Here is a 13,419-nt window from a genome sequence, read left to right as displayed (position 1 = left end):
CCTACCTCAACCTCCCCAGTGCTGGGATTGCTGGTGTATGCCACCACACCAGGTTTTGGTGGCTGGCATGGCACACCTGGGGTTTTGGGGCCAGCACTGAATGCGGTACCAGGGATGGAACCAGGGTCCTTGAGCTTGCCAGGCAGACATTTAGACCACTGAGCTATCTCCTTAGCTCCAAACATTTTTGATAAAATTTTTGCACAGTGCTCACAGTGTAGCTTCCATAGTTATTGAAATTTTCTGTTCTTCTTCTCTAGTGCTTGCTCATTTACCACTCAATCGCCATCTGTCAATCTTTTTTATTTTATTTTATGCTCTCTCCTCTCTGTAGTTAAGAATAAAATAATATTCACTACATCAAGAAGTTGTTCCCAAGAGAGTGGAGGTTCACTGTGGGAAACATAAGGTTTTTTAGGCTTTTGAAATTTGCCTTTATGTCACTTATCAGACTTATAGCTGAAACAAAAACAACCACAGAATTTATGGTTTAATGAGGATTGTTAAATTTTTTATTGGCAATCGAACTCCAGCGATGTATGGAACTACACTCTTGCTTAATATTCCTAAGGTAGAGCAGAAATTGGGGAACCGCTGAACATTTCTTGAAAGAATATTTAATGGGAGTGAAGTATCCTTATTTTTTTAAAAAGCCTCTGAGTTGGTTTTATCTGCTCTTCATTTACAAATGAACCCCATTTAATGAAACAGTGCAGGTTGACCTGATCTTCTTAACAGAATGGTCAAGAAACCCTACTTCCAAGGAACATAAATGTACACATACATTCATTCATTCTGAATGCTTTTCTTCACATTGGCAGAAACACTTTTATTTCTTCAGAGTTTCAACCCTAAATATGTTTCTAAAATTTGTTTCAACCTTATAGCATCCAGAAAAAGAAAATGAGTGATTCTGTTCTGTATTTTACTTTCTGTTTAACTAAGTTCATTGGTACATTTAAGTATAAGTAACGATCATAGAAAATTTGGACCTGTACATGATATAATTTGATTCTATTTTCCCTACTTCCCTACCCTCCCTCAACCCCACTTCCTCTAGTTATTTACACAAGCTTGAATCCATATTCTTCAAGTGAAATCAAATCAGACACATATGGGCAAGTACTACATTATTTCTCTGGTGTGAGAAAAACTGTAAGTAAGGACCGCAATGTACAGTACGTGTTGTGAAATAGGAAGGAGACGTTCAAATGAGAAGTAGGAGGAGGAGAAGAAAATGAAAGAATGGACAAGCAAGGTGAGAAAAGAAGGAAACTGTAAACACACTGTATTCTGCTTTCGATATACTTCCCTAAAGCATTTCCGAGTATGCGATATGGATTATGGGTTCCACCTGAAGTGGAGGCAGAAGTAGAGCTCACTTCGCAGAAATACACGCATCCTGCAGAGCTGCTGGGTGCCCTCTGACACAATGCTCCCTGGTCTTTCTCTAAGCCTCTCTCCTTCCCTTCCACTAACATATTTTCCCCTCACACACCCATTTTTCTCCATCTGTGTGTCCTACTTTTCATAATTTCCAAAGAAAATATTCTATTCTTTAATAAGTAAGTTTCCTCCATTAAAAATTGAATATTTGTATTATTCATTTATTTTTGAGACAGGGTCTCACTATGTAGTTCAGACCAAACTTGAACTCATTCTGTAGCCCAGACTGGCCTTCCCTCCTTCTTTTAGAACCTTCTTATATTCCAAAAATTAATTTAACCTGTTTCAAGTAGTATTCAAGTTATTTGCCCACAGAGTTTCCTTCAAAGAGGAATCCTGTAATCAAATGATAGGTAGTGTGTATTGATTTCATCTTATTGTAATCTCCCCTTTAAAAATCTAAATTAGCACCATAGTTTTTCTTCCCACATTGTTGATAGCACAGGAATTTCAATGATGTTTTTAAAGGGAAAAACAAATTAATAGTGATCACGTAGGGGGTCGGGGAGATGGCTCAGTGGAATAAGCACTTCCCTGGCAAACTCAAGGGCCTGAGTTCAATCTCCGGTAGGGAGAGAGAGAGAGAGAGAGAGAGAGAGAGAGAGAGAGAGAGAGAGAGAGAGAGAGAGAGAGAGAGAGAGAAACTGTGATCACTTAAAATGCTAAGAGCTAAACAGACAGAAATCTGGGCTAAAATCTTACTATATATGGGACTACAGGTATGTTATTTAAACCTTCTAACATTCTTTTCCCTATCTGTACAATGAGAATAATAACGTTCTAGCTTTTCCAGTTACATAAAATAATAAATCGCCTCTTTGTTGATGGAAATTTATAATGAATTATTCTTTACTTGCCATAAAAACTTGAAAAATATTCCACTGTTACTAGCTTATGTATTAATATATAGCTTTCTCTATTTCAGCACCATCTTCACAATTCACTTGATCTATGTCTCTGTATTTGCTTTTATGCTACATGTTGGAATTGAGTAAAATGTTAGTAAGTAATAAAAAATTAAAATATCGTGTTTACTTCTAAAATATGTATGAGATGATACCATGGTATCATTCTTCCTTACAACTATAGTATATTTTACTTGAATCATTTTAAAATAAAATATCATCTTACATACATTTTTGCATATATACACTTTATAAAACTTGTTCCTCATAGGCTATCCACACCCCTTCAATCTCACTGTTCCAAACACTTGGATTTTCCTTTTGGAATCCTTTTCACTACTGTCACATTGTACGTACTGGATAGGATTGATGCATATCCCGAACTGGTGCAAAACATGTAATGTTCTCCTTGCTTTGATGTTTATTCACAAGATCAACTTAGAGGTACAATATATTTAACAGTAGTGAAAACATACATGCTCTAATACCGTGACTTGAATGACAAAACATAGTCACACTTGTTAGTGGTCAACATATAAGTACAGGAAGGGCAGGCTGCAACAAAGCTGATATTGAAAAGCCAGAACCAGAGAAGAGAAAAGCAATGGAGATTGAACCCACACTGTGCTTTCAGCCAGGTATTTCTGAATTTCTCAGCTGTGGGAAGGACTCATGCCGCTTTATTACAGAAACCAGTCACAAGTGGTTACAGAAATGACTAACCAAAACCATGTTAACCAATCTATTACCTGTGTGACAATATATTTTATGCAATTTTGTCTGATGTTTTCATATTTGCAAAAATATGATTTTACTTTATAAGATCTTAACTGTTCTCATTGATTTATTTTACTGAACATTGAAAATTTCACTTATTTATAGTTACAAATGAATATAAAATTTGTTGAATTGAGTTTCAAAGGTCATTTTGATTTTAAGTTAATTTCAATTAAATCTAAAAATCAAGGTTAATAGGCAGCTTCCTAGTATATTTTTCTTATTGAGTAATGTAGTCTATCCAACCATTTAATCATATCTTCTTTTAAATTCTCCCTAATATGATTTTATAGTTTTATTTGTGAGTGCATATTGCCTATTTAATTTATGTCTCAATATTTCACATTTTATTGCTATTATGAAACATTTTTAAGTATTTTTTCCAAATGGTAATTGTTATTATGCTAATATTCTTGGCAATTTAGGGTAGATTCTGAAATCAGAGATCCTTGGAAGCCAACCATCTGGATCTAATAATTGATTAGTCACTAACTACCTTTATGTATTTGGGAAATATTCTTGCCCTTGTATGTCTCATGAATAACAATGGGGTTATAGCGGTACTGTTGCTATCAAACGAATTAGCACATACAAAACACACAGCATGGAAACTGATGTATAATAAGCCTTCTATAAATCTTACCTAAAATTATTTATCATCATTCTTATTGTCATTATCTACTTTATTACTGTCAAAATTAAAGACAGACTTTTACTGATACTAGCAAATTTCTCTATTAGCATATATGTATATATGTATATCATATATATGCATTTATATACATATACAGATTATATATATATATATCCACATATTTTTCATTTACATATGTGTGGCCATTCCTGTTCTCCACTTCCGAATGAGTATCTTTGTAAGCTCCCTTTGTTTGACTCATGTAGCATGAAAAATTAAAGCTTCAGCTAGAGATCCACAAATAAAAGGGTGCTACTGAAGGTGTGCAGCAAGGCCAGGGACTGGCAGTGAGGCCTTGGCCTGGGTGATTGGCAGGTCCACGCGGCTAGGGTCTGCAGAGGATTCAAAATGCCCAACTAAGAACCTCTTCTCAAAAAAGGTTCGACTGAGTGAAACAGACTTCAAAGTTATGGCAAATGATGAGTTAATTTTAAGATGGAAACAATGTGAAGCATATATTTAAGCTTTGGAGAGCAAGTACATGGATCTTAACTCAAATGATGTAACTGGTTTAAGGGATTCTGAAGAAAAGCTAAAGCAACAACAGCAAGAATCTACACGCAGGGAAAACATCCTCGTAATGCCTCTAGCAACCAAGGAACAAGAAATGCAAGAGTGTACTACTCAAATTCAGTACCTCAAGCAAGTCCAGCAGCCTAGTGTTGACCAACTGAGGTCAATAATAATAGACACAGCAATCAACTTGTTTTTCCTTAAAATGAAAGGTGAACTGGAACAGACTAAGGACAAACTGGAACAAGCTCAAAATGAACTGAGTGCCTGGAAGTTTATGCCTGATAGATAAACAAATCATACTCCCCAGTCAAGACTTCCCTGTCAGTCCCGCTATGAGAAAGCTGTGGTGGGACAGCCAAGTACTCGTTTCCACACCAAGACTCAAACTTTGAGAAAACAAAACAAAACAAAAACAAAAACAAAAAACCACCAAAACCACATTCTTATACGGTGCAGCTTGTAATGGTTAATGTAAAACTTACTAGATGAAACTTGTGTTTCAGCTTTTTCCTCTTCCCCTTCCCCCTGCTTCAGAGGCGTGATGATGTCGGATTATTGCGAAGAAGAGGCCACCTTCAAAAAATTCTCCATCTAGAACATTTAGACACTTAAGAAATATTTCTGCTTGAAGAAAATAAAGGGAGAAACAGAAGTCTTTAGTCTGTGACACAGTGTCTTCAGACAATTGGAGGATTGAATATCTATAGAGATTTCAAATCATGAATTGAACATGTAAAATTTCAGTGAAATGTAAAAACAGAATATGCATCACTCTTAACCGTGAGCACTGTGACTTAGAGAAACTGTGTATCAGTTTTGTCAATAAGACTGTGGACTTCCTGATTGTTGCTGAACTTCTGGGTCAAAACTCAAATGAGGTGAATTTTGTCTTTAAAGGATTTATTGCTAAGAACCACCTTTAGTTGTCAGGAGACAAATAACGATGTTGGTAAAGTAGCACATATATTTTAAACATTTGGCTTAGGGCTCTGTATTACTTAATAGAGCTTAAGATGGTTTTAATCAATGGTTTGTTCTTTGAATGGTTACAAAAGCTATAGATAATCTTTTAACTAAGGACTATACAAAGAAGAAGGAGTGGTATCAAAATTCAGGCTTGAACTGTTTGAGACATTATAAAAATGCATTTCACAACTAGATTTTATAAGGATAATTGGCTGTGATGGGACTCGCTGCATAGTTTTTTCAATAGTGAACTTTATGAAACCCTCATCCCATTCAGCAGGCACATATTAAAAGAGTGTAGTATTTGCTGTTAATGGGTGAATGTGTTCCTTCATTGTATTTGAGATTTTTGTGTTAACATGTCTGATATTAAATTAAATGTGCCTTGAAATAAAAATAAAGCTTCAGCAAACACAATAGAGGATTTGTCCATATTTATTTTATAAATACTGATAAATTGTTCTCTGAGAATTTTCTAACATTAAATCCTGCCTATATATTTGCATTTTTTTCACATTTTACTAGGGTTCTCTAGAGGAATAGAAACAATAGAAAATATATGTATAATTAGGGAAGGTGATGTATAAAGTAGGCTTAAGGGCCAGAGGCTGGAGGGTCCACAATGGTCTGCATGTGGATCCAGTAACTTGTGAGACCAAGATGGTTATGCCTACTGAGAAAAACTAGAGCTCTTCAAAGCAGGTGCTGTTCTTTCTTTTCTTTAATTCAGGCTCTAAGCCTCCCTTGCTACCACCTACTGGTTGAATCTTCCCCTCTCCATTTGCTGGATTGTATGTCAATCTTCCACAGACACACTCAGAACTGTGTTTTCCTAATCTTCTAGGTATTTATCAATCCATTCAAGTTGACATTATGATTAATGGTCATACTCCAGCCCTACTTAATCCTCACAAAATTTGACTGTGAAAAAAAGGCATGCATTATACTTCTATTTCAAATATCCACTCCTATGGGTACTATTGTAGTTATATATAAATTCATGCAGAAAGCTGAAAATCACAGATTTTTATCACATAATTTCTCAGTCAATAGATGGAATTGTCACCTATGAGGTAGGGAAATGCATTTTATTGATGTTTGAAGTTGTCTCCAAAATTGAATGAGAAATTCTCTATTTAAATTGATTTAATATTTGAAATGAAAATACATATTGCCCGTACATGGCAAAGTAATATATTAGAATGAATTGCTATAAGCCCATAACTTAAGGTCTTGTACTCTGTCAAGAGATTTCCATGTATGGAATCTTTCTCTCTACAATTACCATGTGTCTGCCTATATGCCTGCAAGTATCTGCACCCCAGTCAGAGTAACCAGTATTTGACATTGTGCTGTTTATTCCTTCTTAGAAAGATATTGTGATAGCATCAGTATGGACTTAATGTTTGTGTCAGTTTCCCCAACTGGATGGTTTTTGACTGTGAGCCTTAGGAGGTGATTAGGGCTCGTGGGCAGACTCCCATGAGCAGGGTTACCACCTTATGAAAGATCCACCTGAGGGCTCCCTTAGCCACATTCTTTATGACACCATGACATCATAGGCAGCAACCACTGTTCATGAGCAGGAAGAAGCCCTGAGCAGCCACCAAAGCTGCTGCTACCTTGATCTTGGGCTGTTCAGCCTCTAGAATTGTTAGTAATAAACTTATGTGTTATATAAGCTATTTAGTCTGCCATATCTGATAAAGCACCCTGGGCAAACTAAAATAAACATAAAATGACTACCACACAATGCTTATTTCTGTTGGTCATAAAATCTTATAAAATAGTGGTAGGTTTAAGAATAACTGGAACAGCATGGTTTGTTTACACTGATTTTCCTGATTCATAGATGTCTTTTGATGTACCATTATTCAGTTATGTTTTTTCTGCTTTGTACTATTTCACCATATAAAACATAGAGAACTATATTTTTTCTTAAAATTGAGCATTTAGGTAGACTTTATTTCTTGATATTACAAACAATGTGGTGAAGGCCATCCAAATGCACATATATTTCCTAAAACATAAGCAAGTATTTCTCTTATATTAGATTTTTGTCACAGAGGCTGTTGAATTCTTAATTTTTCTATGGCCCAGTACATAATCACATTGCAAATACTGTAGCAACTTATATGCATTTACAGCAGTAATAAGAATATCCTTTATTTGGCTTCCTCATTACTACTTCATATTAAAAGCATTTTTAAATATTTTCAGCCCAGATAATATAATTTGGAATATAATTTTTGTCTTAGACAATACTTCTTGATTACAAATAATGCCTAGTATCTTTTCACAAGTTTACAAACACTTGTGTTTCCCTTTCTTTTTCTTTTCTTTTTCTTTTTGATATCAGGGTTTGAATTTAGGATCTTGCACTTGCCAGGCAAGCACTTATTCTACTGAGATATCTCCCCAGTCCAGTCCTCTATATATATATATATATTCATGTGTCGTTAAGTGTTTTATTGAGTTATCAGGTGTTTCCATATTAGCTTTCAGTTCTTATGTTTTCTGAATACTGATGTTTATTTACTTCATACATTATTGACATTTTTGCAACTTCAAGCTTTATCTTTCCCTTTCTTTAGGGTCTTGATGAATTGAAGTTATTGCTTTTAATCAAATTTAGCACGCTTTTATTCCATGTCATCACATTCATATTGCTTTAAGAAACCCTTCCTTTGCCCTATGTTAGACAAAGGAGTTTTCCATATGTTATCCAAAAAGATTTAGCATTGAAGTAATATTTAATCCACCAGGCGCTTAACTTTATAAAAGGCATAAAATAACAGTTCTATTTCAGCTTTTGTCATTTAATTTCTTTTTTGTCTTGCTCACTGCACTCTTAGTCACAATGATTAAGAAAATAAAGCACTCTAGACACTGGTGGATGGAGAATAAAGTATAGCATATACATAAAATGGTATTACTGAGCCTTACATAAAGGAAGTTCTATCATTTACAACAACATGGATTATGCTAAATAAAGTTTAAAATATCAGCTACACATAGACAAATGCTTGGGCTGGGGAGATAGCTCAGCAGCACATCACTTTACTGGCAAAGTCAAGGTCTTGAGTTCTAGCCCCAAGACTCCCCCCAAAATATGTTTAAAAAGAGAAACAAGAACTGTGTGAGCTCACATATATGTGGAATTTTAAAAAGTATCAAACTCATAGATGTAAAAGGTAGGATAGTGGTTGGCAGGTTGTAGGGGTAGAGGAAGGAACTGTGTAGCTGTTAATCATAGGATACCATGTGCATTCGAGTTCTGGAGACCTGATTTACAGCATAGTGACTATAGCTAACAATACTGCATTCTACACTCAACATTTGGCAAACTGTAGATATTAAATGCTTTCTCACATCTACTCAAAAGGTAGTAACCACATGAAATGAAGGATGTATCAATTCATTTGATTGTGAAAAAATATTTCACACCAAATCAATACATATCAATGTATACCTTTGGTACACACAATTTTGTCAGATTTACGTTCCTGAAGCTGCAAGTACTTTTCTTCTTTAAAATAAGTTTATTAGAAGAAAAGAAGTGCTACAAGGACAGCCAACATTTTGTCTCTAGCCCCTTCAAGGTCAGTGAGGACTCAAGACAGAAGAGAACATATATTGTAACTCAGTTGTGTCCCAAATTTTCTGATCAAGGAGATTGTCAGGCCAGAGAGGAAAGTGATCAATGATGTAGAGTGTGATTAAGGAGAGTCACATGGAGAGAAAACATTCTCTCAGGCTTTCACAGAGAGAAAATTGGTCAAGCAATGGCCGTAACTCATCCACATGACTGATACTGACAAAGAATCTATAAACTGTGGTACAAGGTATCAGGGTAAATCCTAAGGGGATTTGACTGAACTTGTCAGATACAAAAGTTACATTTTTTTGTTATATAGATCTTGCTTTATCTTGGTCTTAACCATCCAGCAGAAAAATATAAAAATGAAGTAAGAAAAGTAAAGCCATATTAATACACTGAGCTGTAAAAGGCTCAAGTCAACAACTTCTGACATTGCCTGTTCTGTGGAAAACCTACTGCTATGATGGACTACTAGACTATCTTGGATTATTTTGCTGAAGTCACACACCCACAATATTTGAATGGCAACAGAATACCCATCTCTGAGAAAAATAAACAAAAATAATGGGGATATAAATGAAGGACCATTTTGTATTGAAAAATATGTATCTGTATATATATAAAATAGCTAGGATAGATACACATCTACTTTCTCTTAGTTCAATGAGAAGAAAGATTTGTACTAATAGTGTTTAGACAAGATATAATGTCTGCATCTTGTATTCTGAATAACTACTATGAAGACAACAATATGCAATGCATTAATTATTGTAGAAGTCCTACTTACCTGTTTCAAAACTGTCTCATTAACTTTATGAATAAAATTAATGTAAAAAATAAGTTTATTGGTACAACTTAGATAGATATAAATATCACATTTATCACTGGAAATTTGAACATATGCATCCTATATCTTGATTCCACTTTTTCCCATTTCTGTCCTCTGGCTTTAACCTCTGTTGTCTACCATGTTTACAAAGCTTTGTTTCCAGTTTATCTGTCTTTTCTCTTATTTTCTTTCCCATACTTCCCAACTCCACCCTCCCTACTTTCCCTTTCCTTTTTAAAAATTTATTCCAGTTTCCCAATATTATTAGCCTTATTTCCACATCCAGTTCATCACACTGAAGAGACAGTATAATATTTTCAACTGTGTGTCCAATTTGTGTCACTGAAGAATATGGTCTCAAGGTGCATCCATTTACCTAGAAATTCTCGCATGCATCCTTTATGCTGAATAAAACCCATTACACAGATCCATTCATCAGCTGTTGGGCATTTGAATTGTTTCTGAGATTTATCTGTCACAAAATGTGCTGCTATAATATGGGTGTGTATATATGATTGTGGTATGATGCTTTTAAAACTTTCATGAAGATACAAAGAAAGGGTCAGTAGAATACGTACTTGCTTGGCAAGTGCAAGGGCCTGAGTTCAGTCCCTGGTTCTGAAAAAAAAAATTAGGATTTTTAGTCCTAATTGTTAGACTGTTTTTCTTTCCACAACTGTTGGACCAATCTACATTACCACAAACAGTTAAGGAGGGCTCTATTTCCCACACAATACCACCAAAAATTTTTAAAGTTTGATTTCTTAGTAATAGCTTTAGTGAACATGTTTGTTTCCAATTTTCATATTTTCTAGGCATTAGCCCTTGTCTGAGGTACCTCTGGCAGAAATATTTTCCCACTCTGTTGGTTGTCTTTTTACACTTATGTTTATTTATTTAAATAAGTATTTTTTTTCAATGAGATGAAATCCCAGTTGCTGATTCTTCGTAATGTTTCCCATGCAATCAGGGTTTTGTTCACGAAGTCTGTTTACATATGCATCTTCAGGAGTTTTAAATATTTTCTCTTCCAGTACATTTAGTGTTTATAATATAATATTTAGATCTTTGATCTATTTTTATTTGAGTTTGGTGCATGGTGAGAGACATGTTTTTAGTTTTCGACTTTGGCAAGTGAAAAGCCAGTTTTTCTGGCACCATTTATCAAAGAAGCTTTTTCTCAGTGAATGTATTTAGGCTATTTGTCAAAGACAACATGACTGAGAGTGTTTGCAGTTGCTTTTGTATTTTCTAATCAGTTCCACTGATCTTCAGGTGTGTTTTATTCCTCATATCATGCTGCTTTTGTGACAAAAGCTCTGTAGTATAATTTCAAGTCAGGGATTGTAATGCCTTCTGCCTTTCCTTTGTTACCCAGATTTGATTCTGCTATTCTAGGTCTCTTCTGGTTCCAAATGAGCATTTTTTGTTTTCTCTAGTTCTATGAGGTGTTTTAACTGGGCTTACATTAACTCTTTTTATAATTTTGGGAGACTGGCCAGTGTCAATACGTTGATTTTTCCTATTCAAAAACAAAGCATATAAAGCCATTTTCAGATAATATATTCAAATTCCTTTCTCAGAGTACTGAAATTTTCAATGTAAAGATCTTCTGCTTCCTTCATTAGTTTGATTCCCGAGTATTTCATGTTTTCTTAAAAAATTCTATTGTCAGAGCTGCTGTTTCCCTAATTTCTTGCTTATTGAGTTTGTTGTATACAGGAATGGTATTGATTTATGAAAGCTGAATTTGTATCCAGGTATATGACTGAAATCAATTGTTTAATTTGAGTCTAAGGGTGGAGTTTTGAGAGTCTTTTATGTAGAATATTATAACATTTGCAAATAGTGATAATTTAACTTCTTTTTTGGTTTGTTTGTTTGTTTCTGTATTTTAGGGAAGGGTCTACAGGATATTCAGGGTCTCACTGCTAGATCCAACTCATAGTGATTCTCCAGTTTACAGCCTCCCAAGTGCTGGGATTACAAGTGCACACCACCATGCCAGGTCTCAATTGATGCCTCAGCATGCCCCTGGGGTGGGGCCGGCACAGCAGGCCTGGGGATCAAATGTCTGGCCCCTTCATCTGCTTGCAGGTGCTTTAATCCACTGAGCTATTTGGCTGGCCCTAACTTCTTCCTTTTCTTTGTTTTATTTTATTCTCGTATTTGCCTATTATTGCTCAAGTTAATGTTTCCAGAAATATATTGAATGGGAGTGGTGATAGTGTACATCCATTCCCTGTGCCTAATATGAAAATGGAAACACTCAGTTTTCTACCATCTATGATGATGCCTGTTGTATTCTCATAGATTGATTTTATCAGGGTGAAATAAAGAATATCAGAATATCAAACATCATTTTCTGTAGGGTTTTATCATAAATGGGTGTTGTACTTTTCAGATGCTTTTTCTGCACCTATTGAGACTATCTTGTGATTTTATTTTTGTTTCTGCTGATGTGGTGTGCTATAGTTATTGATGTGCATATGTTGAACCATCACTGCATCCCGGAAATGATCTATTTGATCACTGTATAGTGAATTGTTAACTGGTGGCTAACTTGTTACACCCAGCTGAATTTAACTAGTGTGGTGCTGGGTGTGGGAGGCCTACCTGAGGATTGTTGGCAGCAGTGTAAGAACCAGCACTAGAGAAGCTGTGGAAAAGCTGGCAGGGAAGCTGTTGGATAAGCTGTTTGAGTTGCTGGAAGCTGCTGGTTCTCTTGGGGTGTTCTGCTGGAAGATCTTCACACTGGCTTTCCTGATGAACTTGTCTGTTCTTGTTGGAGGAGGAGTAGCTCATGACCTCATTGTCACTGAGAATGGCTGCAGTTCATTTTGGGGGAGCTATGATCCTCATCCTGAGCATTGCTTCCTGGCTCTGGAGGGGAAAGTGATGCACTGCTCAGCTCCAGGAGAAGCCCTTCACATTGGCTTTCCTGGTGAGAACTCAGCTTTCCTCATCACTGGAGAAGCTTGGGACCCTACTGTTGCAGAGGATGGCTGTGGCATTTGTGGGAGGAGCTGTGGTGCTAACCTTGATCCTTGCTTTCTGGCTCCAGTTTAGTTCCCTCACTCTGCTAAAACACATCTTTTATCCCAGATGCATAGACTTTCTAGCTTCCACCGCTGGCCTTTGGGCTTTCCAGTGCAGATCCATGAAGCAGGCCTGCAGGAGACATGATTGTCTCTGGGCCTAAACTGGACTTCTGAGAGGCCTTATTATGGGTTCTAGGTTTTTCAGCTGAACTCACACAGGATATTAGGATACAGGCCCTCATGTGGATTTTTTGGTCTTCAATGTGTGGACAGATTTCCTGCACTATATGTATATGATTCTTTGTGTGATTATAAAGTAATCTTATAAAATGTGTTCTGTATTATATTGTTCACCTTGCAAAAATCCCAAACCATAGCACAATTTAAATACTCTTCTTGATTTGCTGAATTCTGTTTACCAGGAATTTATTGAGATCTTTGTTTACATATTGATTCATGAGATTGACCTGTAGTTCTCTTTTTTGCTTGTATCCCTCTGGTTTTGGTTTCAGGGTAATTTTTAGTGTCGGAAATGAATTTGTGAGTATTGCTTAACTTTCCATTTCTGTAAATATTTTGAAAAGTAATGATATTATATCTTTTCTAATTTTCTTGTAGAATTCAGTAGTGCATCTAGATCTAGA

The 13,419-nt window shown here is 35.7% G+C and overlaps 1 pseudogene; it reads left to right on the top strand.

Annotated features, from left to right (window-relative positions):
* Nucleotides 1–1,329: 1,329 nt before the first annotated feature.
* LOC105743578 lies at nt 1,330–4,627 on the top strand (annotated as a pseudogene).
* Nucleotides 4,628–13,419: the final 8,792 nt, after the last annotated feature.

This window comes from Octodon degus, unplaced genomic scaffold (assembly GCF_000260255.1).
Source record: "Octodon degus isolate 3935 unplaced genomic scaffold, OctDeg1.0 scaffold00137, whole genome shotgun sequence".
NCBI classification, from domain to species: Eukaryota; Metazoa; Chordata; class Mammalia; order Rodentia; family Octodontidae; genus Octodon; species Octodon degus.
This window is presented reverse-complemented; position numbering and strand designations above follow the sequence as displayed.